This window comes from Camellia sinensis, chromosome 4 (assembly GCF_055761805.1).
Source record: "Camellia sinensis isolate YWXY chromosome 4, ASM5576180v1, whole genome shotgun sequence".
NCBI lineage: Eukaryota > Viridiplantae > Streptophyta > Magnoliopsida > Ericales > Theaceae > Camellia > Camellia sinensis.
Window position 1 is genome coordinate 214641514 of NC_138964.1, and position 26774 is coordinate 214668287.

At 41.9% G+C, this 26774-nt stretch overlaps 1 non-coding gene across 1 annotated transcript; it reads left to right on the forward strand.

Moving 5' to 3' along the window:
* The first annotated feature begins 2759 nt into the window (after positions 1-2759).
* TRNAN-GUU (transfer RNA asparagine (anticodon GUU)) lies at positions 2760-2833 on the forward strand. Its single transcript has one exon. It is a non-coding gene; the product is annotated as a tRNA-Asn (tRNA).
* The last annotated feature ends 23941 nt before the right edge of the window (positions 2834-26774 follow it).

The following is a 26774-nucleotide window of genomic DNA, read 5'->3' on the forward strand; positions in this document are numbered from 1 at the left end:
CTCCTAATAATAATAATAATTGTTAGCAACCCAACCCAGACCCGGATGTCCCGATCATGGAGTCCTTTCTTAGAGTTGACATTAATATCATCATCATATTGAATTATAGGAAACATTTCTTACAAAAACATTTCTTAAAATAATTTACTCTAACAAACATTTCTTACAAAAACATTCCTTAATAAATTCTTATCGATAAGAGTTTAATATTACAAAGTAAGTAAATAAATTTTTACCGTTCAGAATCTATGAAAAAATATTTTTGTGAGAGATTTGTTTTATAAAAATGTAACACGACTATTGAATTATATATACGGTCGTGCTAGGGAGCTCGAAAATGAGCTCCCCAAATCCACCTAATTTTTTTTTTTTTTGTTTCAGAAGCAGAAAATTAGAAGGAAGAAGGAGAAGAGAAGGAAGGAGGAAGGAGAAGGAGGAGGAGGAGAGGAACTGGAGGGGGCCATAATCACAGGGGAGGAGGAGGCGGAGGCGGGGCTGGGTAGAGGCGGGGCTGCGCTGGGCGGCGATCGGGCTGGGCTGGACAACGACGGGGATGACGAGCTGCGACATCCCGGCGACGAGACCTGCCTCTCCCTCTCCCTCTCTCTTTCTCTCCCTCTCCCGGTCTCAGAGTTGCACGAAGAAGACGAAGGAAAAAGGAAAAAAAAAAAAAAGAAAAGAAAATGCCCAAAACGACGTCGTTTTGGGCATTAGGGGGATTAGGAGGAAGAATTTCGAGCTTTCAAACATTATTCTTATATATATCATTAAATTTTCATGAACTATGCAATTACATGTCCCCTTTTAAAATTGAAATGATTCTAAAATAGTTAAAATCAAATGTATCTTTAAAATATTTTTTTATACATATATAATAACGGGAGATTGTAGTTAAAAATTAGAGATTGTAACATTGACAAGTTTGTCTTTCAAGGCAAAATCAATATAAATATTTACGATAGTGATTATCCTTTTCAAAGCAAATTGTAAAATTCTTATGTTACACTATAAAGGAACATTCTCTATCCAAAAATGGCAAGCTTTTCAGGAATGATGACTATAAGAGGTGTAGATCATGAGGAGACATTGAAGTTGAAAATGTTGATTTTAAAATAACTAACTAGTTTTTATGCTTTCTCATTAGGATTGAAAGTATACGGCCTGAATCCATATAGATGACTTGCAATTTTACAAAACAAAGAGGTTTTGCTCTTCTTTAGAGAAGTTTCATGTTAGTTAGGATGAGTTAATCAGCTTATTAAGTAGTTTGTGTTGATTGTTTTCGGGCTTCCACATAAGTCCTTAGTTGATTGGCTCCGAACGTCAAGAGACTCACATCGAAGGGAGTTTCCACATACGATGCCAAATAAACCAGCCAACCAAACCCGACTAGCACAATGTTGTCCGCTTTGATCGGAGCTTCATGATTTTTCTCTTCTTTAGAAAAGGCCTCATGCTAGTTAGGAGGAGTTAGTTAACTTATTAAGCCTCCGTTTGAGAAGTGGGTTGGCTTTTTGGCTTTTTGGCTATTTTAGCCTGGGCTATTTTAGCGTGGTTTGGGAAGGACTTTTTGGCTTTTTGATTTTTTTGACTTTTTTTGTGAGAGAGGATTGCAATGATTATGGGTTGGATTTGATGTTTTGTTTTTTGTGGCTAAAATAGCCTATTTTGTTTTTTGTAGCTATTTTAACCAAAAAAGCCTGACTTTTTTCTTCCTAAACGGAGTCTAAGTAGATTGTGGATGTTTCTCAGATCGATGTGGGACACACTTATTTTGGACTCTCACAGAAACAAATTAAATACCTTCTAATGATACTAAAATGAGTAGATCATTCTAAGAATTAGTATGAGATGATTAACTTAACGAATTGCTTACCCCGTCTTTGGTGCGGCTTGTAAAGATGTGGATCCATTGATTTTTGTTATGCTTGACCAGCATAGTTGATTGTTGGTGGAGATTTCGGATTTTAAGCGAGAGAATCAATTATGATTGAATTTTTTATGTTCCACGTGAGTGATCAAGTTTTGCCGAGTGAATCCATTCTAGCACGTTGCGTGACTAGGCTTCTTGTGTTTTTGAGAGACTTAATTCGGCCGGTGAACCATAGACAAATAAGCTCTAACTGGAAGTCCTCCTATTGACCAGAGTTTGCGACTAGACCTCATCATAATAAAATATTTGCTCATTACTTTCATTTGAAAAATATTCAACAACACCCCAACATTGAATTCTAATTTTCAAATATTAAATGCAGAATATATATATCTACACATGTTTTGGGTGACTGCTTAAAAACCTATTTTCAGGTGCTAATTTCAAAATTTGAATACCTCTAGGAATGAATAATTAAAATTCTCATGTGTCAATCCGAGAAACTTTTTTCACAAATATCCATTTTTTTATTTTATTTTATTTTATTTTTTTATAAAAAAATAATAAACTTGAGAATGATGAAGTCTTAGAGAATTTGAAGCATCAATCATGAATAATGAAAGAGAGGAAAGTTGAAACGTCGCACCATCATCTCAATCATATTTAGCCAATGGAATGGGATAGGACCCCATCATGTTCCATAATGGTGTGAATGAACTAACTTGTCTGACCCAAATTTGGGAATTGGATGGTTAATTGCACCTATTTTTCACATGTGACTCACTGATCATGTTGTAGACCTCAGACCTGACTTGGGTGGGCCGTAGTTGGTTTGCTTTTCTTCATATGATATAAATAATAAAGTTTTCTCACTTTAGGCCAACCAGCTGGAGTAGCTCAGTTGGCTAGAGCGTGTGGCTGTTAACCACAAGGTCGAAGGTTCAAGCCCTTCCTCTAGCGTTTGGTTTCAAATTTTCAAACATCATAGGTTCAAGCCCTTCTTCTAGGGTTTGGTTTTCAATTTTTGACCTTTTTTGCATCGTAACGACGTTGACATGATAAGATGCCTGATAATATTTAGTGTGTTTGATTTTAGTTTTGGAAAATTTGGTTATAAACTCTCTTTACCTTTCTTTCATTGTTAAAAAGATTAAGAAAAAAATTATATTTTCTAAACCCCTTCATAATTATAAAGTCTTGCATAAAGGACAAAATTTATTATTTAAATATTTTATTAGACTATTATACCTTCAACTAAATTTTCCCATCTTCTCCACCCATTCTCTCCCCACCTTCTCTGTCTCTCTCCTTCCTCTTTCCCTTCTGACTCGGTTCTCCGCCGACGTGCTCCTCCTCCTTCTCGTTGCCTCGATCGCAGTTGATAGCCGTGACATGATTAGATTACCGTCGGAAACTTCCAGATTCTTCTCCGGCGATGATAGCAACGACGGCTATGATGATTCCGTGGGGACGAGATGGGCGGTTCTTCTTGCGGAATCTAGTGGTTACTAGAATTACAGGCACCGGGTGATCACGCTTTTCAACTAATCAGAGCTTAATTATTTGGAAAAAAAAATTTATTTGATTAGAGTGACTATCTTAATTTTTGTGTGTTTATTATTGATTCTATGCAAACCTAAATAATTGAACATAAATGTGTATATATATATATATATACAAATGGAATTGAACATATCAACCACATTAATTAAGGTTTTGGTACAAGAACAGAGCCTACCGACCAATATCAATTCTAACCAACACAATCAATCATTTATGAGTGTGTATATACACATACACACATATGCACATGGAATCATAATTCTTAAAGGTAAAAATGAGTAATATGATCAAATGTTAACTGAAATTCAAGAATCAATTAACAAGAACAGAGAGCGCGAAGTTACCAAAATTGTCGAGGAACAAAGCTTCAGATTTGGAAGCTCAGCTACTGTCTCTGAAACTCCTGTGTTGACCTCGCCAATGCCGCTGGCGTCCGATCCTCTTCCACCGCTCCCTTCGGCGAACACGCCAAGCTCCACCATGTCTCCGCTGATTTGCTCTTCCTATGTATATGTGTATGTATATATTTATATATATATATATGTGTGTGTGCATGTATGTATGTATGTATATATGACTCATACATATATGCGTATATGTATATATATCGGGAAATGAGTGTGTGTATGTATGTATATTACGCGATATTTTTTTTAAACACAAATCTGAGTTTTGAATATATATGTATATATATATATATATATATTTGTGTGTATGAGTGTTGTTGAACATATGTATTCTTTGAAATCAAAAGATAGAGAGATATTTGGATGTGTTCTCTGAAATGGCCACCTCAATCAGATTATGATTATGTTGATATTTGGATGTTTTTGTTTAGTTTTTGATCTATGTGTTTTGTGGTTATATATCCTTATAATATAGATTTGTGTTTTTACTAGTTTTTGAATTGATCTGTTCATACTCAATTTGTTCAATAGATGATCGATCTATTAAAATGGATGATCTATTCAATTTCTCTCTCTGATAAGAATCTCTCTAATAAGAATTTCACACAGAAATTTTACTAATCAAAGTAAAGTTTACTCTGAATTAGAGTAAAATTTTACTCTGGTTAAAAAATGTTGATTTATTTAAAAATATAAAATTTTGCTTTGAATCATAGTAAACTTTACTTTGAAATTTTACTTTGGTTAAAAAACATGTTGATTTTCTCAGCAATTAAACTATATTCGGTTTTCTTGTTATGTTTTTGTGATTTTCTCAACAACCAAACGCACAAGGTTATTAATACATGACACTTAGTGTGATTCAAAGTGGATACTCTCCTTAGATCATAGTAAAAGTGTACTTTCAGAGTAAAATTTTACTCTAAATCAGAATAAAGTTGTTGGCTTTTTGGCTTTCGAAAGTTATTTTTGTAATTGCGAGTGTGCCAGCAAGGATCAATCAGTCCTTACAGAATTTTAATTGCCAACCAATTATCAGACGATTGTGTTGTAGTTCTTTCAGCCTCAATGAAGAGGACTTTTACTGGTGGCTTGATTTAGGAGAATTTAAGCATAAGAACAGTTAAATAAAGAGCAATTGAAGTATTTCATTAGTATGAAAAACTTACAATGATCCAAACTCAGCCTCGTAGAGGTTTACATCGACAATCTACTTGAAACTACTCCTATGAATAGAGTGCAGTGCAGTGCAGGAATTTAAAGTACAGGAATGTAAAGAACAGGAAAATATAAAGACTGGAAAGAAAAATATGTAAAGTAAGACTGGTTTGCTGGATCTGAGTCTGGGGGCTTTTTTGGGGTCTTCCCTGCTATTTATACTCCTGAAAGATGGCCATCGAACTGCACTTCAAACCATCGAACTGCTCCTCCGTAATCGCTGATCATGCTGCTTTATAAGTAGTTCCACTACGCCATCACTTGCAGTTAGGCTTCCCTCCTATATTTGAATTTAAATGTGAGTAACCGTTGAAGCCATGTCACCTTGTATCTCTTTGCTGATCCAATGCTACTCGGACCACGCAATAAACAATATCAACTGCCACGTGTACGATCATGATCGAAGATTTAAACATTCTTCCAGTATAACCCTTATTCTGCCACGTGTTGAATTGTAATTGGCTTTTACAAAATATGTAGCCAACATTACCCCCCGCACTAATGTACCCAATATTTGGTGATATTAGTGGATCAAAGCCTTTCTCCCGCGTTTTTTAGAACGTGCATGGGGTCTATATTCTGGAAACACAATCGTCACTAATTGATGATCATTTGCATTATTGTTTGAACACCCCAATACCTTAGCACTCGTACAGACTGATACTTCTTCTATGGCCGAATCAACTTTCTTCTCTATTGATTGGGCACATGAAGAGTCATTAAACAATGCTGCTTCCCCTCGAAAGAACCTCTACGCATTCATTAGCCACCTTTATCCACCTTTCTATATTCAAGTCATGGAAGCCTTTGCAAATTACCAACCTTTGGATTACGAACACATTGTCCTTAATCCTTCGATTCAGAAAGTTGCAGATATAGATACAAGAAGTTCTTCCTCTGACTCACCCTTGCACTTCGAACAAACTGCTCTCAAACCTTTGATTCGGAAAGTTGCAAATATGGACTTGACAAACTCTTCTTCACAAACCTCTGCATGGGATAAAGCTGCAACTTCTTCCTCTTCTGGGGTTTCTGACTGGACAAGCTGGTCAACACCTGAGACCTGTGATTTGAGGAAACGAATTAACCATCATTTTGTTGAGTTCACTGATCCTTTAGAGTTTCCTTCCTACGCTCGAAGTTCAGGGTCTACCCCTACGTGCCCATTGACCACCGACGTAGTTTGGAGGAGAATCTGCTTGTAGCATGGTACACATCTTCCATGCCTACAAGGTTAGTGCACACCGCCTGACGCCCAGAAGAGGCATAAGGGTACAATCTATCATTCTTAGCTCAGAAGGCGAAGATTTGCTATTCTGACTGGCTTGATTACATTAATGCCTTTGTTCCTTTTGCTCCCGTGCCATCTCCCATAATAGAAGCATCCACACCTTCTTCTCCATCTCCTGAAATAAAAGTATCCACACCTTCTCCTCCGCCAACTCCTTGCTGGACAGAGAGACTGAGGCTTGCCCCTTCCATGGATAAGGTCATTCCACCTTACAAACCTCCACCTTCCCCTACTCCAGCTGAGCGGAAACAAGCTCAATTTCTGCTCGCAGTTTTCTCTCACTTGCCCTTCAATGTTCTTGATGACGAAGTCCCTCTCAAGAACCTTCGATGGGCTTGTGATATTCTGACTCGGGGCCATGTCCTTAATCCCCTTGCCCAAGCAGAACTTCACATGTTCCTGGACCAACTTCCTTTGCTTCTCCACTGGCATCGAAATTCTATGGCCACTACACAATCTTTAGACCAACTTTCGTCTTTTCGAGTTCATGCCCAGTACGAAGCAGAGAACTTCATCGAAGAATTCGATGATTTCAAGAATAAAGATTCTGCGTATTGGGATGACTTGGACATAGACGAATTGGAACAAGGATTGAGAGAGGCAGCATTGGAAATAAAGACTGAAGAGCTCTTCTATGAAGTGAGAGTACATCAACTCATGCAGCCAATGTTAGAAGAAATAGAGGATAGAATAAAGAAAGAACAAAAATTCATTGATAATTGTTGGACTAAATTTCATGATCTTGTTATTTATTCCATTCCTTATTTTTATGAGCTTAAGTTTATACCCAGATAGGGTCATTCGATGTAATTGCTTTTGTTTTAATATAAACAAAATTCTTCTCCTTTATTTGGCATTGTCTCTACTTGTCTTTTAAAAGCAAACTCAGGGCTTCGAACCGAACAATCTCATCCTTCGAACCTGGACTCAATTGTTTTAAATGAAACACTAAAAAGAACCAATTATGAACTTTTCCAATTTATGGAATAAAGTTGACAGCTTTGGCTGATTTTCAATTAGAACCAGTGCTTCGAATCTAGCAATCTTATACTTAAAGCTTGTTTCAACCATAACCAACATCTGATCATGGTTAATGTGATCATTTAGTTTTAAATTGACCATCTTTTGCTTCGAACAACAGTTCATGGTGTTTTAGTTCAACAGATAACTTTTTTTTTTTTTTTTATATAAACCGACCATTGGTTTTAATGTTTCGAACATCAATTTCCATTCTTAAGGAGTCTCAAGTTTTGCCTCGAAAGACATCACTTTCGTTAAGAAAACTAAAACTGGTCTTTAAACCCTTTGAAGCAACACAAATACTTGAGAATTCTTACTTTTTAAAGTATGGAAATGTGCTTCGAAGCCGGCTTCTTGGTTTCGAAGCCGTTGTTATTTGGCTTTTGGCGGCAAAATCTGGTTTCGAAGCCAAATACTTTACTTCGAAGCTGGCATCAGCATCCAGAATATGTTTTTCCCTCCAAATACTATCAATATTTGAAGGAAACTCTTCGTATTCGTACTTTTAGTGCTTAACGAACCAAGCGTTATATATCTTCCAAACACAAAGGCTTTTGAAACCCTTTTATTTCGTGTTCTGAAATCATTTGCTCGCTCAACGCACAAACCCCTTTACCTCTGCCGATCTTCCACTTCTCTCTACTTCCTTTCTCAGCTTCACCTTCTGGAAAAGTGTACTATCAATGGCTTCTTCTTCAGTGCCAGTCGTAGAGCGTGCGAGCCCATCTGTAGCCTTGAAGAGGATCATTGATGCAGAATGTGAGAAGTACAAAGCTGGGGAGAAAAGCGCTATCGATGGACGCATCTTCGTCCCTCGTCGCCATGTGTAGCAAGACTACGTGCTTGGGCCCATATTCAAGGAAATCCTTACTGAGCTCCCAGCCTTATATCCTCGTCTGGAAAACCAATGTCTCCTTTACGAAGGTGGTCTTGACTGGAGGAACTGGAGGATAAACCGCCCCCACCGATGCTGGTCCACGGTGAGACCGGAATGGCAAGAATGGTATGACCGGGTTGTCCCTGCTAGAACTCTGGACCTTCAAGAGCTCTGCCTTCTCGATGCTCTCCGACTATCCAGGGTAACTATCTCAGAAGACTCTTTCCTAATTCCTGTTGCCTTGTGTTTTTGGAATCCTATCTTTAATTTCTTTTAATTTAGATGTAGGATAATGGCCCTTACTGTTCTTGACATTTGCCATCTACTAGGATTATCCCCCATTGGTACCCCCATTGGACCAGATTACCTTGACTCAGCAGTCCCCTTTTCCCTCCCCTCTCTTAACTCATCCTATAGTGATTTCGCTAAGGCTGAGAATAAAAGAGAGGGCTTGTGATTGATAGGGAATTCTTTTTTTTCTTATTGTATTGGCTTTGCAAATTCCTCTTCTGTACCTCCTCTCAGAGAATCATGCCTGAATTTGCCCCTCTTGCCAAAGCCCTTGTTTTATAGAAAAAGGTGGCCTTAGCTCCACATGTTCTAGGTCACGTATATAGAGTTTGCTTCATTTTCTGTGAGAAACCCTTAGATGCTAATCAAGGGGGGCCATTCTAGATCCTTCAGTTTTGGCTTTTTGCCTATTTCACTGAGTTACAATCCAAATGCCTTAAATTTTCTGAGCCAAACCCTCTTACTCATGGCATGAGGCTGGCCAATGCTTCACTTTATCCCTCTACCTTTGCTTTTTTACTTCTCTTTCTTCCACCAACTTCTAGCTTCCTTTCCTACTTACCGTTTCTGTTCCTTCAAACCCACCATTGGTCCATCTTGGTTGAGGAATTTCCTAAGTGACAGGTTCTGTGCTTCACCTATTCACAAAGATATATGGGCCTCAATTCTGATCCCTAGAGAGTTATTTATCGGGACCTTGAATCCCAAGGCCTACAAATGCATCGCTGAGCCCTACTGTCCTGCTCAATTTGCTAGACAATTTGGCTTCACACAAGGGGTCCCAATACCTCTCTGCAGCAACACCAATCTCAGTCTTACTAGGAGGGATCTGAAAGTTCGGAAGTCCAGGCTAGAAGAGGCAACTTTCAAATTTATAGATGACTTGGTCAATTTCGCGTATACCCTTTTCATTCCTCAAGGTACCCTATTGAAGAGATACCAAAACTGGTGGGTGACCAACATGGAAGTCTACTTGGCCATTTCACCTCAAAACCTACTAATGGTGTTAGATGTGCCCAAGCCCAAAGGAGCTGGAATTGTCACTTCTTTCACTGTTTCAGTTGCAGTGCCTGCTACAACCCAATCTGCTCCTGCTGCTTCAACTCCCCTAAGAGTCACTCGGGCTACCTCGAAGAAAGGTATATACCGTCGTTTCTTTTCCTTTGGCTTTCTCTATAATGCTTGTAATCTTATTCTTAGTTCTTCTTTTGTGGAGGTGGCCAACAACAAAAGAAAAAGAGACTCTTTGAGCCTGAAAAGGAAACACCTGATATTCAAGCAGAAGAAGGAAAAGAAGCAGATCAAGAGCAAGAGTCGCCCTTGAAAAGAAGGAAAAAAGTGATCATCCTTTCCTCTGACTTGGTTCAAGATGAGACAACTGCCAGAGAGATAGAAGAGGAGCTCATTTCTTTGGAATCCAGATCTCAGATTGAAGAAGTTGAGAAGGAAATTGAGAAAGAGCAGACTACACCAATACAGAGAAAAAAGAAAAGAAAGGTGACTGTCTCCCCCTCTGATATGGTCAAAGACTCCGATTCTGAGACAATTGCCAAAGCAATGAAAAAGAGAAAGAAAGTGACTGCTTCTACTACTAACTTGGTTGAAGATACCATCCATGAAGCAGATGAGAAAAGTGACTGCTTCTGCTACTAACTTGGTTGAAGATACCATCCATGAAGCAGATGCCAAGGTAGTAGAACAAGAACATTCTAAAGCCATAATTGTCTTCGAGAGAGCTGAGAAGAGACGGCAACAACAATTTCTGAGAGATGAAGCTGCTGCTGCCGATGCATTACAAAGGAAAACTGCAAGAAGGTAACAAACTGCCGAACATTACTCCCTTCGTAGCTCTCCTATCACTGCCAACATTTCTGAAACAACTAATTTCTTTCATGCTTCTACTGTTTTTCCTTGTCAAATTTTATTATTGAAGCTTGACATTACTTTACATTTCTTCCTCTTGCAGCAACAACTACTGAGCCTATCCTTCCAATGAGGACTCCCTCAGTTTTAGTTGAAGTTGATGAAATGCAGCATGTGAAGGCTACTCAGATATTACTCCCACTTCCAAGGCCTACACTTTATGTACCTTCCCTGAGACCAAACATTCCTACATCTCCTTTTCTTGGCTTAAAGCCATACCTCCCTTTCTTGTCTTTTGAGCTACCAACAATTAATTCCCTTTCGAGCCTTGCTCCTCCTTTTCCTTCCATAGAAATTTCGATTGCTATTCCATCTCTGATGGCAGTTGATTCCCCTATTGAGGGTGCTGGTAGCTCTCCAACCCATGGTTTACCATTTTTACCTAGCTCCAGTCCTTCTTCCCTTGACTCATTGGTGGCTAGGACTATGGAGACTGCTAAAGATGTTCCACCCATCTCTCCTATCCCTATGCAGTCCTCTGTGCCTTCCACCACAGCTCTCTCTGCGCCCCTCATGTCTACGGATGAGGTGGATATCTTCGAAACAAGACTAGCCAGTCTCTTTGACATACCCTCTACCTCTCCAACAGTCAATGATGAAGCTGAGCCATTAGTCTTGGCTAACTCCTTGCTGGAAATCCTTGAAAGCTTCTCTTCTTCCAGCAGCAAGCCTTCTGCCCCACTGATAGACTTAGACACTTGCCTGGAACTGTTAATCTCTTTTTCGAGAATCCCCTTCGAGGCTCTACAAAGACCTATAATCAGAAATGGGTTCATTCAGTGCTACGACGTTGCTGAGCAGTCTGGCATGAATGTCTCAAGTCATTTATCCCAGGTAGCAACTACCAATGATTACTACATCAGCCTCTGCCATGCTGCCAAGGCTGCAGAGAAGAAATTGACCAGGGACCAGAGTTTTGTTTCCCAAGTGCATACTGAAGTGTCAGAGCTCAAGGAACAACACTTCTTTGCCTCTCAATTTCGAGTTCAGCTGCTGGAGAGGAAAGCTTAACTTGAAGAAGAGCTATTTGCAGTGAACCAGGCTTTAGTCCGAACTGACACCAAACTGCAAATCTCTAACCAAGGATTGGCCGATCGAAAGGAAGAAATGGCTGCAGCTATTCAACTATTTTCATCATTTAGAAATAGAAAATTTATTGTAAAACAACAATTAAGACATTGTAATAATTTTTGGGCCAATTTGTGGCAAAATGTACTTGACTCTTTATGAAAAAACAAATTCTTGTCTATCATCTGAGTAATCTTGTGTTCTTATAATTAGTGTTTATTTTATTCCTTGTATTTCCCAAATAGTTGGAAAATAAGGCTTCAAATGTCTGCCATTAATCTTTTTGGGATGCACATAACCATTCAAATTTCTCAAATGGTATGCTCCAAAAGGCAGAACTCTATGAATTTGATATGGTCCTTCCCAGTTAGGTGACCATTTGCCAAACTTATGGCTTTTAATTCCTATTGGGAATATTGTCTTCCATACCAAATCACCTTCATCTAAGCCAATGTGTTTGACTTTCTTATTATAATTTTTGGCTGCTTTCTTCTTCTGAAAGAGAATGCTATTTAATACTAGAATTCTAGCTTCATCTATGCTTTCTAATTCCAAGCACATACTCTGATGGTACTGCTCAGGATCCAACTGGTCTTGGCATCTTACCCTCAAGGAATTAACATTGATCTCCACAGGTAACACTGCATCATGCCCATATACTAAGGTATAAGGAGTGACTCTTGTGCTTGTCCTTGGGGAAGTTCTGTAAGTCCACAATACATTTAACAATAAGTTATGCCCTAGGATTGTCTTCCACAACCTTTTGTATTCTTTTCTTCAAGGACTTATTGGATGATTCAGCTTGACTATTGGCTTGTGCATAATATGAGATGGAATTAACAAGGCTAATTCCAAACTCGGCCACAAAAGACTTTACCATTTTCCTATCGAAAATAGTTCCATTATCAACAGTTATAGTTTGTGGGATGCCAAATCTATGGATCAAATCCTTAATGAACCCAATGACCTCTGTCTGGTCTACAACTTTGTATGGCTTAGCTTTGACCCACTTAGTGAAATAATCGGTGGCCACTAGAATGAAACAATGATGCTTCGAAGAAGGTGGGTGTATTTTTCCTATCATATCCATGGCTCATCCTCTGAATGGCCAAGGCTTCACTACTGCATGTAGGTCAGTTATGGGCACATGCCTTATAGTGCCATGCTTTTGACATGCCTGGTAACCCTTTGCATATTCTATGCAGTCTTTAAGGATAGTTGGCTAATAGTAGGAATGCCTTCGAAGCAACCATCTCATCTTTACACCAGGCTGATGAGCACCATAGATGCCTTTATGAACCTCGGCCATAGCTGTTAATGTTTCTTTTGAGCCTAAACATTCCAGCAATAAGCCATCTCCCCCTCTTTTGTAGAGGGCATTACCATATATCATATATTGCATAGATTGTAATTTAATTTTCCCGCTGGCCTTCAAAGATGGACCAGCCAAGTAATGCATTATTGGATGCCTCCAATCTTGTTCTTGTAAGTCATTATCATTGACTTCCAAGACCACATTCCTTTTATTCAAATGTGGTATTAATTTCTGATATGTTGTTTGGTTTATGTCCCTTTGGGCATTATCCCTTCTCTTGAAATTCGAAACTTTCTGAGCAACATCATTAGCTCTATTATTCAAAAATCTTAGGACATGAGTTACATTTGCTATTTGAAATTGAGAAAGCAGATGTAATGCAACAACATAGTATGGAAAAATGCTTATGCTTTGACACTTGAAAATCCCTTTCACTTGATTAACCACCAATTGAGAGTCTCCAAATATGTCAACTGCATGAACTTGTAATAATATAAGAATTTCTAGTCCCACTATTAAGGCTTCATACTCAGCTTGGTTATTGGAACAGGTAGCCTCATCCACTCTGAAACCATGTGTGGCTTCTACCCCTTGTGGTGACCTAATCACAATACCAATTCCAGTTAAACCATTGGCTTTTGATCCACCGAACCACATTTGCCATGGCTCAACACTAGCTGTTCCAAGTTCCATTATCTCTTGGCTTTCTGTTTGAGATGGATGGTCTGCCAAAAAATTGGCTAAAACTTGGCCTTTTATTGCCTTTTGGGGAACATATTCTAAATGAAACTCTGATAAGGCTAGGATCCACTTGCCAATTCTTCCCCTCAACATAGGTCTAGATAACATGTACTTAACCAAATCTGTGGTTGCGATTACTAAGACAGTTGTAGGTAAAAGATAATATCTTGATTTCATTGTAGCAAAATACAAAGCAAGACACAGCTTTTTAACAGCTGGATATTTACATTCACAAGAATTTAGAAACCTACTAAGGTAATAAACAGCTTGCTCCTTGCCATCTTCATTGTCTTGCGCCAAAAAGGCTCCCAATGAATCATCTGCTGCAACTATGTACAACTTCAAGGGCTTATCACCCTTTGGTGGCATCAGCACTGGAGGGTTGGTCAAGTAGGCTCTGATACCTTTAAAAGCAGTTTGATGCTCTGCTGTCCACACAAATTCCTCTTCATCTTTTAGCCTTAACAAGGAAGAAAATACTTTAGTTTTCCTTGCAGTGTTAGAAATGAACCTTCGAAGAAAGTTAACCTGTCCAAGGAACCTTTGCAATTCTTTCTTACTTGATGGAGGCCTGGCTTCGATGATGGCTTTGGCTTTATTCTGATCAATATGTATTCCTTTCTTGTGCACTACATAACCCAAGAAATTTCCAGATGATACACCAAAAGCACACTTAAGAGGATTGAGTTTCAACTTGAACTTCCTCATTCTTTCAAAAGCTGCTTCTAAATGAAACATATGCTCCTTCATGGATTGGGATTTCACTACAATGTCATCAATATAACACTCTAAATACCCTGCAATGAGATCATGAAAAATGGTGTTCATAGCCCTCTGATATGTAGCCCCTGCATTTTTCAGGCCAAATGGCATTTTAACCCATTCGAAGGTGCCAATATTCCCAGGACATCTAAATGCTGTTTTGTGGACATCTTCTTTTGCAATGCAGATTTGGTTATAACCAGAGTGCCCATCCATCATTGATAAAATTTGATGCCCTGCTGAACTGTCTACCAGCAAATCTACTATAGGCATAGGGTACTCATCCTTTGGAGTTGCTAGATTTAAGTTTATGAAATCAATGCATACCCTCATTTTGCCATTCTTCTTAACTACAGACACAATATTAGATAGCCATTCAACATACCTGGATGTCCTAATAAAGCCTGCCTTGAGTAGTCTAAGAATCTCCTCTTTAACTTTTTGAATCACTTCTGGACTCATTCTTCTTGGTTTTTGCTTGTATGGCTTGAAATTGGGCTTCATAGGGAGCCTATGTTCCACTAATGACCTATCCAATCTTGGTAGTTCATTATAAGACCATGCAAAGTAATCTTTATATTTCTTCAGGACAATCAACAACTGGTCCCTGTCCAGAACTTTCAAACAAGCACTTATATAGGTGGGCTGTTGTATAGAAGCTTCCCCTAAGTTTACTTCTTCTAAGGGGTCTTGTGTCTAAGAACTTATTGAAGTTCCTTCTTTGATTTCTTCTAGCTTCGAAGCAACCTCCTTGCTTTGTTCTGTTCTCAGGTTCCTTATTTCAACATCTTTACCCTTCTCCTTATAGACAAAATCTATCCCTAAGGCTTCTTCTTCCTGTATTTCTTGGACTTTTGTTTCAATGCCCAATGCACAGTATTTATTAAGGGCCAAAACTTCGACCTGCTGCTGCTCCTGTTTGCAACCAATTATCATGGCTTTTTTCTCTTGCTCTTGTCCTTTCTGGACTATTGATTTTATATCCAATGTTGAGAATTTAATTAGAGCCAAAGATTTGGCTTCTTGGACTTCATTTATTTGCCTATAACCAGGCATCATTGTCATCCTTAATGATAACCTCTTCATCAGCACTCTCCTGGACTAAGTGCTTCTGGTGTGTCACTTCCTCATTAGCCGTCACTTCGGCTGAGCCATCAGGTTTCCTCAGTATACTGAGTGGTGTCACTCCCTCAATATACAATTTGGCCTCTGCGAAGTCTACACAGGCTATGAAGGGTTGAGGATCTACAACAATTTCCCCTGTCTCTCTATTGCCTAAAGCCATCATTATTTTCTGATGCAAAGAGGAAGGCACACATTTGTTAGTGTGAATCCAATCTCCCCCAAGTAAAGCATTATATTTAGCATTACTGTCGATTACGAAGAATGCTGTTATGCAGTCCCTGGTTCCCACACTAAGGTTGATGGGTAGAATTCCCTGAGCCATCTGTTTGTCTCCAGCGAAACCAGCAATGGTTGTGTTGGTTGGGATCAACCTGAGATTCTTTTTCCCTAGTTTCTTCAAAGAAGATTTCGGTAGTAAGTTCACTACTGCCTCATTATCTATCAGGACTCGGTTCAATTGTATCCCATCGAAGAAAGCCTTGATATACAAAGGCTTGACTTGTTGTGTCATAGAATTCGAGGGATACTCAAAAGGATATGAGAGGTTACTGCTCACTTCTTCTTCGCTCTCATATTCAGTTTCCATTGGGGTAGCCATTCCGGAATTATCCTGTACTATACTCACTTGTGAGTCTTCACTAGAGACTGGAATTAGGTCAATTTCTTGACCATCTTGGTTCTCATCTCCAGCTTGGAACTCATGAGGTAGTTGTAGACACCCCACTTTTGACCGTCCTCAAGACTTGGACGTCACCATTGGAACACTTGGTGATTACCCTTGTTTGTGTTCGTCTTGAGTTCCCGGAGGTCTCGGTTGCGCGCCTTGCCTTAGGATCTCTTGACTCGACTGTTTTGTGCCTGGTTTTGCACCAAACACTTGTGTTTTGCCTTGAAGGGGCAGGGAATGCCTTGTGAGGCACCCCCACACATCACCGGCCATGGCTCGAGGCCACCGGCCAGTGATTTTATGCCATCGGCATTCTTTGTTACCGATCGGCCATTTATTTTGTCAAAATGGCAATTTTGGATGGCCGATCACTGTTCATCTACTTTTAGTAGATATTTTGTGCCAACTGTGATAGCTGGCACCCACTCTATTCCCCTCCATACACGTGTATGGAGGGATTTCCCTCTTGGATGACTTGTTTTGGAAGCCTTACAAGAGGGAGTTGCCTATATGAAGAGGCTTCCTCTCTTGGCATTAGGGTTACAAAAATTTCAGAGGGAGATCTGGATTAGGGTTAGGGTTGATACATACTTCCTATCTCTATATCTCTCTCTTGTGTGTGTCTAGTGTGTGTTTGTCCATACTATTGCACACAAACACGTAGTGTTACACCTTCTCTTGGTTGTTGAGGGACTAGAGGGTTGTTCTTGGTGTTCTTGACTGGATTTGAGCTCAAGGAGGCAACAAGATCATCATTTGTGAAAGAGGACTTCAAGGGTAAGAAACTAGTCCCTTTTTACCCCATTTTTACACACTACTTTTACCTATCTTGCAACTATTTTTTGGCTTTGCATATAATACATAAAAGTTCTGTTTTTAAGGCCTCTAAATAGTTTGTTAAGAGTGTTTTAAGCTTTGGGGTTGTTTGACCCCTCTTAAGCCTTGTTTGGCCCTTGTTTTGTGCTATTTTGTGTGAGCTCTGGGAGTTTGGTGTTTGGGCCTCCTCACCACTGAAATGTTGAGGGATTTCAGTGGTAAGGATGGTGCCTTGAGGTCCCAAGAAGGAGAGGGCCACCCCCTCTCCTTGTTGTCCTTGAAAAGGACAATTTTTGCCTCTTGAGGGAGCACCTAGCTTAGGCTCTTGTTGACCATGCCTTAGCTGTTATTTATGCTTATTTTGCCATGAAATAGCATTTTTTAAAGTTGGTTTTGGTACACCATGCTTGCTTAGCATACATGCCTTGTAATGCCATTTTGTTGCCTTAACATGCCTTAGGTTGTAAACCATTGTTCTAGCCTGTTTTAGGCTTGGCTTTGTGAAGCTTTCATGTTTATTTTGCCATGATCAAGGTCTGTCCTTAGTTATTTGGGTCGACTTTGGCATGCATTGTATAGCCCCTTTACATTTTGGCTTGTTGGCCTTAAGGGTGTGAGTGTATAGCATGCATTACATGCTTTGATTCAGTGGGTTGGGACCATTTTCCATGTCATTTCAGTCTACTTAGTATGCTTGTATGCTTGCATTTCATGGTCCCTTTGATGTGTTAAAGGCTTGTGCTGCATGCTCCATGTTTTGGTCATTGTGCATGCTTTTGAATTCAAGTCATTTAGATGCCATCTAAGTAATCTTTTGTGCTTTGTTTTATGCGCTCAAACTCTGTTTTGGGTCATTGAATTCATGCCATGTTTGGTCTTGTTAAGTGTGGTTCAATACCCCTTTAGCTTGCTTTGAATCTTGGACTTTGCTTGCATACCTTGATTGCATTGTTTGGGTTGGTTTGGCACCATGTTCTTGCATGATTTTCAAAGCTTAATTTCCATGCTAATTGTCCATGTTATGCCTCTTTCAAGTGTGCTTGAGAGTTGCCCTTTTGTGCTTAAGTATTAGCCCTTTAACATGTGCATGTGTGTGCGTGTGTTGGCCTCCATGTTTGAGCACTTTGGCCACTGATTTAGGCTTGTTTGAGAATTGCCTAATCATGTTTAAGTCTATCTCTTTGCTTGTTTGCATGCTCACCTCGCATGGTTGCTTGCATACTTGCATGTACACATTGCATTGCCATGTTGCATCCTTAGCTCGCATGCCTAGGTTGCATTGCATTGTGCATGCATTGCCTCACCCCTTGAAGTGAGTCATGATAGAGGTAGAAGCCCCTTGGTTTGAATATGTGCATTGCATTACATTTGAAATGAAAAATGCATAACTTGGTCTCTTGGGCTATCACGCATTGAAATGCGCGCTTGATGGTCCGAGAACCAAGGACCATGTCCCTTTGAGTCATAAACATGATAAGGGATATGGTCGGTGCATACATTGCTTGAAATGCATTGCCATGCTGTGCCTTGCCCTCTGCTGCTGTCAATTGCAGGTTCTGCAGACATTCTTGGCCGACCGGCAGTGTTCAGTGCCGACCGACCATAAATCCGTGGCCGATAGCATCATCAATAGCCGATGATCACATCTTACTGCCGGTGGCCATTCTCCTCAGCCGGTGGTGTCTCCCATTGTCCAGGGAAGCAATTCTGAGACTTTAGCAGTTTTCAGAGGGGCAAAGCAGGGAAAACAGAGGCAGCCTACGCATGGCAGTGGACTTCCGAGCAAGACCCGAGCACGCGTGCATTGAGCCCTCTTCCCGAGGCCCTTTTTCTTGCTTTCTTAAATTAATTAATTTGTTTAATTAATTTAGTTGGTCTCTAATAATTAATTAGCTAGGATAGTTAATTCATTATTCGAATTATATTATTCTTTTGGTCCCTCCGAGCGACGGCGAATTTGTAATAAGTGTGGGTGAGTGTGTGCATGTCTTCCAACTCCCACTTCTTTCTCCCTTTTACTTACCTGCTTTGATGGTTAGTAATAGGTCATGTTTAATTTAGCATACCTTATGCTATGCATGCGTGCATCATTCATCAGTATTGCATGCACCGGGCTCGGCGCATCATGCTAACTGCATTAGTATTTCAAATCTAACTTGAATACATGCTACTTGTGCATTTTCACATGTTATTCATAGACTAGCCGAGCCTACTCTAGTGACATTCCGTATGCGTTGCATTAGACATTTAAACATGGACTTGGATCATGCATTGATTGCTAATGAGTTCTTTGTTTTGGCACGAAGTACGATGTAAGTATTTATGCTTTAGCATCCTTGCATGCGTGTGAGTGTTGCCATGATAACATGATTACCATGAGGCTAGCTGCTTATGTGATATAACTGCTTAAATGCTTGTGGGTGAAGGTTGGATTGTCTGAGTTGGAATAGCTCATTGAAATCCGTGTTTTAGCCTACTTGCGAGTTGCAAATTCCAAAACATTTTTTCAAAACAAACGGATATGTAATGCTTATTCCCAAATTAGGCAATCTAGTCTATACTTTTGTGCTGTGCGCATAACATAGTAATTCTAGGCTAATAATCGGGATAAGAACACATAACGTTTTCAAAATTGAATATCATGGTTAGTAGAGGCCGATCTTCGGATCGGGCGAGAGGGGGTGCTCATAGATGACCTTTGCATATCATACCCAAGTTTCCGAGCCGAGGCAACTTTGGTGATGACGGACACGTGGCCTTTGGCACCGAGTCAGGATTTCCTAAATTCCCCCAAAATAAAATATTTAGGTGGCGACTCTGTATCTGGAAAAGCAGTCCATGTTTGGCACTTCTTTTCTAAAAATCTGTTTTCTCAAAATGATTTGTCGGATTTGGACTCTTTGGTTCAGATTAAGAACCGTGGAAAAAAATCGAGTCCGAACTGTAGCACGAGGCCCTCACGTGGGGACGTCTACTATTTCTGGCGACTCTACTGGGGATTTTAGAGAGCCTGACTCGAACTCGTGATATCCTGTTTTGATTTCATTTATGTGTTTCTTTGCATTGCATGTGCATTGGTGCGCCTAGGACACCGTGTTTGCCATCTGCCATTCCTGAACGGTTTGCCGGAGGCTCGTCTTGTCAAGACATTACCATAAGGCTAATCAGTTATGGGCTCTGACAGCATGGGAACACAAACCCTGGTTTTTACCGGGGCACCCTTTTCGACCATTCGACCTAGTGTATATCGAAATCCATAGTGACCATTCCAAATTAGGACAGGTTGCTTACCCGATGTTAGGTTGTTTGAAAACTGTTGCGTGAATAGTGAAACCCTAGCTCCTGACAAAATAGGACAGGGTAACCCTACCCCTCTATAGGGGTGTTTTGGCTCTCTTTACTTGCTATGTGTTTTAGAGCGTATCTATGCAGAGGAACACACATATCAGTTCGCAAGTTTGAGTATTAGACCTGAGGGCACCAGTATCAGTGTTGTTGAGAAATCAGTTATCTGCGGGTATCAAGTTCAGTTTTGGGAACAGTGATTCTGGGGAACAGTGATCAGTAATAGAGTGCAGTTGTTCGGCTACACCCGTGTTTGATCTGTTTGGGCTGAAATGCTGTTTGTTTTTCCTTTCAGTTCAGAGGTTCAGAGAGTTAATACAGAATAGTTAGTGTTCCCCCTTGCTGAGGCAAGACAGATATCTGATCCTTCAGTCACCGTTCAGTACAGTGGACTTATCATGACGCAAAATTCAGAGGAGATTGTGGTTATGACAGCTACGCTAGATCAAGGGATCACCTTGCGGGATGAAACCAATGTTGATGTATCGCATCTGCCTAGGTCGCCTGTCGCGCACCCAGTCTAGACCCCCCAGTTGTATCAGGCTCGTGAGCCCACCACATTTGAATTGATGGGAATGATAGGCGACCTTCAGAGATCCGTGGCCGATCTGGCCTATGGAATGTCGGCTTCGCCGCCAGTGGCACCGTATGCCGGGAATTTCATACCACAGGAGCCCCTGCTACTGGGGCGGATTGTGATAGAGCTCAGCCAACCAGAGGTTGCCTCCAGCTATAGCAACGACGTGTCAGCAACAACCGGGCTTCGCTCTGATGTAATAACCTAAACCCCCGTTTACAAAAATAGTTTTTGAGAATTTTTACTGAGGTTGACCATTTTCTCGAAAATTATTTCATTTTCCAAAATTAGACCATTTTCTTGGACCCAAAAAGGAAAATTTTCAGTGCTTATAGTCTGACTTGCATGGTTTTCAAATCAAAAATCGAACAAGTGTGTTAATCCGACTCTCATTCTGGACAAAATTGTTTTAGTAGAAAACCAAAACAAAAAAATGGTCAAAATGATGAACTATGGGCACGGTTGAGTCAGGCTTCCTGTCTTTCCCCCATTGCCAGCATACTTGCCAAGAAGGGCACAACTTAAGCTGTCATTAAAGGGCTGAAAGCTCTCTCAACCTCCGAGCAACGAGGTATCGAACCAAGTGCGAAGCACGAATCCGAAGGGATCAAGGTACTCTATTCCCTTACCTGGGGCATCGACCAAGCGCCACCGGAAGAAAGAGCTGTGAGCTAACGGTGTCGGGCGTGAACCCACAACTTCCTATTCATCCATTAAAAAATCCTGGGGAGGGATAAAAATGAGAGAATAAAGAATAGAGAGGTGTAAGTTGAGAGAAAAAGCGAGCCAAAGGGTTTTAGAGGAAAAAATCGAGCCTGAGGGCCGAGTGATGTGAGAATCATAAATCAGAAAGGGTGGAAAATATACCCGGAGGAACTGGCTCATTGAGATTTGAGGTCTTTCGTTGAACATGTCCGCATGTCGTGTCTTTCGTTTTGTTCACCTCAACTTTTGTTTTGGGTCTTTTCCGAGCGTGTCTCGTTGTGTTTAGGTCGTGTACCCTTTTGTTTGAGTCCTTCCCGTTGTGTTCGATTGTAGGCTCGATGCCCCGGTTGAAAATCCTTTTTTTATTTCGAAAATCGTTTATGCTCAGAGTGCTGTGCCATTCTTTACATCTGTGCGAAGCAAAAGAAGAAGAAAAAAATTCGGGAATCTGAGCGTGCTTCAACTTCAACTGGTTCCATCTTTGTGTTCCGTCTTGTCAGATTGGGCCGTTTGTTCAGGATTTGCTGTGTGCAGAATGAACCGAGTGTGGTGTTAGGGGCTGTATGCAGACTAATCCCCAACAGAGTATGGGCTGTGCGTTCAGTTTGAGCAGTGTGTTGCTTGGGCTGTTTTGCTATGAGGCCGTTTGGTTATCTAATCGTTACAGTACAAATGCTCGATTTTTTTTCAGACAACAGGTCAATTCCATTCACATTGAGGTGTAACATGATGTGATGCGATGCAATACATGAGATATGTAAATGTAACACTTTTTAAACAAAAAGTTTGTTCATTTCATTATCTTTTTCAAGTACATAGCTTTGAAAACAAAAATCTGCCTACGGCAGTACAAGGTAATCTAACTACTATCAAAGAGAAGGAAGAAAAAAAAAAAGTACAAAAAAGAAGAAAAGCAGCAATCTGGATCGTCATTAGTAGTCTCGGGCCTGGGGATCTGTCCTCGCCCTCTTCCTGGACGAAGGTCCAGGGGCATCGTTATCAGCATCGCTATCTGAGCCTGAGTCTGAGTCGTCTCCAGCCTCCTCAGATGACCCGGCCTCTACCTCTGCCTCGGACTCATCATCATCATCATCGTCATCATTAGGGGTCGGCGCCCGAGAGCTACTCCCGACATGAACACGCCCCGCCCTGGTACGAGGACGTACAGCGTCTCCACGCCCTCCTCGAGCAGGAATAGAGGGCCCAGCCGGAGCGCCACCCACCTGAGAAATCTGGAAGGGAGGCTCAAAAGCACAAAAGACAAATACATCAGAATACTGTGAGCAGTGTATCAGTGCAGAATGCAGTGTATGAGTACAGTGTGTGAATGTCGTGAGCAGTTTATCAGTGCAGAATGCAGTGTATGAGTACAGTGTGTGAATGCCGTGAGCAGTTTATCAAGTGCAGAATGCAGTGTATAAATGCAGTGTATGCAGTGTATCAGATGCTGTGAGATTAGTGTGTCAGGTGTTGTGTCGTGCATCAGATTACGCGAATCAGTTTATGAATGGTTTGAGACCGTCGTCAGGAGGACATACCGGAATACTATAGAGGGCCAGGAGGTCGAAGGTCCACTGTAGCATCCTCATCATAGAGGCATTCAACTCCAGGGACTGCCGGGTGTACTCGGAGGACGCCTGCAAAAGTATCAAAGGCATCAGTATTCTGCCGAATATCAAAATAAACTGAAATAAAATGACAATGCAAGATGCAAGATGAAGTAGTACATACCGGAGGTAAGTCATAGAACCCGACCAACTCATGGTCGGTCGGAGGAGGAGCAAAGGGAATCTGGTACGTCGCCCCATCCTGCCCTCGGCATGTCAGTATAGTGGGCAAGCAGGCCAGCCGGTTCCCCGCCCTCTCTGAACTCCGCCCCTGCCACGGACTCGAGCTCTCCTCGATGCTCCTACTTCAGCCCCCGCTCCCGCTCTAGCTGCCGGCGCCGCTGGCCTCTCCCTCTCAGCCCGATGACCACCGCTCAAGGGTCGCATAATGTAGGTCCGGACGTACTCTGCGTAGTCACCCTCGCCTCTGTGACACTCTACACCCCAGCTGACGGTGTAGTCCCTCATGTGCTCAAAAGAGAACCCCTCTGTATGCCTCATATGTGTAAGAGGCGGACCCGGAACTATCTGCTTCGGTAAACCCAGGGTCTGACGCAAGAAACGCTCGCCCAGGTACCAAGCCCGACAGACCGGGCCCTCCAACAGAATCCGGCAACGGGCAGTCTCCTCTGCGCCCTCGTAGTGATCCCTCACCATGGCTGGCAACGGAGCCCAAGGCTGCCAGGTGATCTGAAAATGAAATGTAGTTTGTTATCTACTGTTATTGAAAACATACAGTGCTAAACGAAGCCTAAGCAAATTCTAAAAGTTGAACATACCTCCGCGACGGTGATGGTGTCGAAGTAGCGGCGGAAGAAAATAAAAGACTCCCGTGGTCTCCGCACGCATCGCACATCAAAGCGATGAGAAAAGGGGACGTCGAGTGGGGTCTCCACATCAGGTACTGGGGCAAGCCTAGGAAAGTAGGCATACACCCACAACTGCAGAACAGATATAAGTATGACTATCAGATAAAGCAAAATACAGAATAAAGCAGAAATGACAGAGCTGTGTGTTGTGTAGTGTATTGTACAGAGTATATAGTGTGTGCAGTATACAGTCAAAGTAAAGCAGAGTATATGTGTGCCGCGTGTGCAGTATATAGTCAGTGAGAGGCAGACCGTGGTATGTGCAGTGTACAGAATACAGAAAACGTAAAGCAGAAATGTAAAAGGGGAAGAAGATGTACCTCCCAAGCTCGCCAGTAGCCGTCGAGAAGCTGTCTGCTGAGGCGGGAAGAAGAGCTCATGTAACCATACAAAGTGGCCAAGCCGGCGCCGCCCCAGTCACAGCGGCAGATCCGCCTGACATCCACCAGTGCGCTTAACAGACATAGAGGCACGGTGTTCGCCCGCTCGGCGAAAAGAGTCGTCCCGAAGAGGAACATGATGAAGCCCTGCGCATACTGATCCACCTCCTCTGGGGCCATCTGCGCCTCCTCCGCCAAGGCTGGCTGAATCCGGAAATGGCTCTCGAACCAAGAGTACCTGACAAACCCTGCTCGAGCGAGGGGAGGCTGAGTGCCGAGCAGGTACAGCTAGGCGGCGTCCCACTCATCCATATCGGTGTCGAAGGGGATCGGATCACCCCCCACCCCGATGCCGGTGAGCATCGAGAAATCGTAGGGAGTCATCGTCATGTCCCCCGCAACGGAGAGGTGGAAGGAGTTGGTGGTATCCCACCACCTCTCCACTAAAGCGGCAAGCAAGGGCCTGCAAGTCGTAAGCCGGGAGAGCCCCCTGCAGAAGATGCCGAAACCGGCCTCGTCGACGATATGACGAACCGCGTTTGGCAGCTCTATGTACCAATCCCGAGCAACGACATTTCCATACCCGCAGATGGTATGGGAATCCCCCTGTAATCAAAAACAACAATTGCGAGGCAATATTCAAAACGCAGTTTTAAGAAGCATACAGGTATACAGCATGTGTGCATGTTTTCAAATTCGAACAGACATCGAGTGCCGGTGTACTTACAGTGAACTACAACGTGTGATGTGTCAGCGTGTTTGAGTGGTTCAGGGCAAATACAGCATGTGTGCATGTTTTCAGACTCAAGCAGATACCGGGTACCAGTGTGTATGCAGTGAAATACAGTGTGCGCCGTGTGTTTGAGTGATTCAGGGTCAGTGCAGTGTGTGTGCACGTGTAAGTTTCAAACAGATATCGGTTGTAAGTTTGTTTGCAATCAACTACAGTGTACAGTGTATCGGTGCATACGGGCTAAGCAGTTAGAGAACAGAATCAACTAATGGCAGTTATGTTCTACATTACGAAAAATAATAAAGCAGAGGAAAGAATGTTACCTCGGAAGCGCCGAAAGACAGATGAGAGGTAGGCTCGCGCAGGAGAAACTCGGGTGCCACGCCTCTCTCGAAGCTCCGGAACTGGCGTAGTCCATCGGGGAGCATCACATGAACCGCAGGCCTGTAGGTCTCCGGATTGAACGGCCGGATATGAAGTGGCAAGGGGTCGGCCTCGGGATCCATCTTGTGCTCTGGAGGGGTCCCGCCCTGTGGAAGATCGTCCGCCATCTCGAAGAGAATGTGAAAATGGCTGGAAGACGAAAAATCAGGCGAGAATGTGAAGAGTCAACAAAAAGTCAACCCCGAGAGGGCCGGAAAAGGCACAGATATCGAGAAAAACTCAAGGGAAACAAGCCCCGAGTGGCGGAAATTGAAAAAACAACACCGAAATGAAATTTCAATTGGTTCAAAATGTTCGAAACGCAAGGGTGAATGCGAATCGAACGACGAAACGGAGCCAAAAACTAAGGAAAACGAGGAAATAAGGCTCGGAAAATATTTTAGAGAGAGAGAGGAGAAGATTTCGAGCAAAGAGAAGTAAAGAAAATAGGGCTAGAAGCCCTATTTCAAAAGGCCCGTAGCGAAATGCCAAAATTGCCCCGATACAGGGACTTTTTGCCGGTCGGCCACACTCTTTGCCGGTCGGCAAAATATTGTGCCGATGTAATTGTATGATGGCCAATGGATGGCCGGTGATGCATTTTGATGGCCGGTGGGTATCCGGTGGTCTCTTACAGTGGTTCTGGAGCCTCCTACATCCTTTTTTTGGGTTATATGTGTGGTTCAGGGCCTTCATTGCTCAAGACGGTGCAAGAAACGTGCATCTCCGATGCTCAATCGGCCTCCGTTTTGACCTCGGATTGTGTCTTCTGTGCGTGGCACTCGAATTCGTGCAAGGTGTATCCTTTCCGTATCCTTTTGGCTTTTACAAAACTCAAAAGTTGCCCCATGTGCATCACATGTCAATCGCACTGTCTTGTGTATTTCAAATCAATCGCACTGTCTTGTGTATTTCAAATCGACCGCACTGTCTTGTGCATTTCAAATCAATTGCACTGTCTTGTGCACTCGCGTTGTCTAACGCATCGCGCTGTTTTGCGCATCTCATTGCATTTTGCATGCATTCCATCGCGCTATCTTACGTATCGCACTGTCTTGTGCACTCGCGTTGTCTAACGCATCGTGCTATCTTGCGCATCTCATTGCATTTTACATGCATTCAATCGCGCTATTTTGCGCATCTCATTACATTTTGCATGCATTCAATCGCGCTATTTT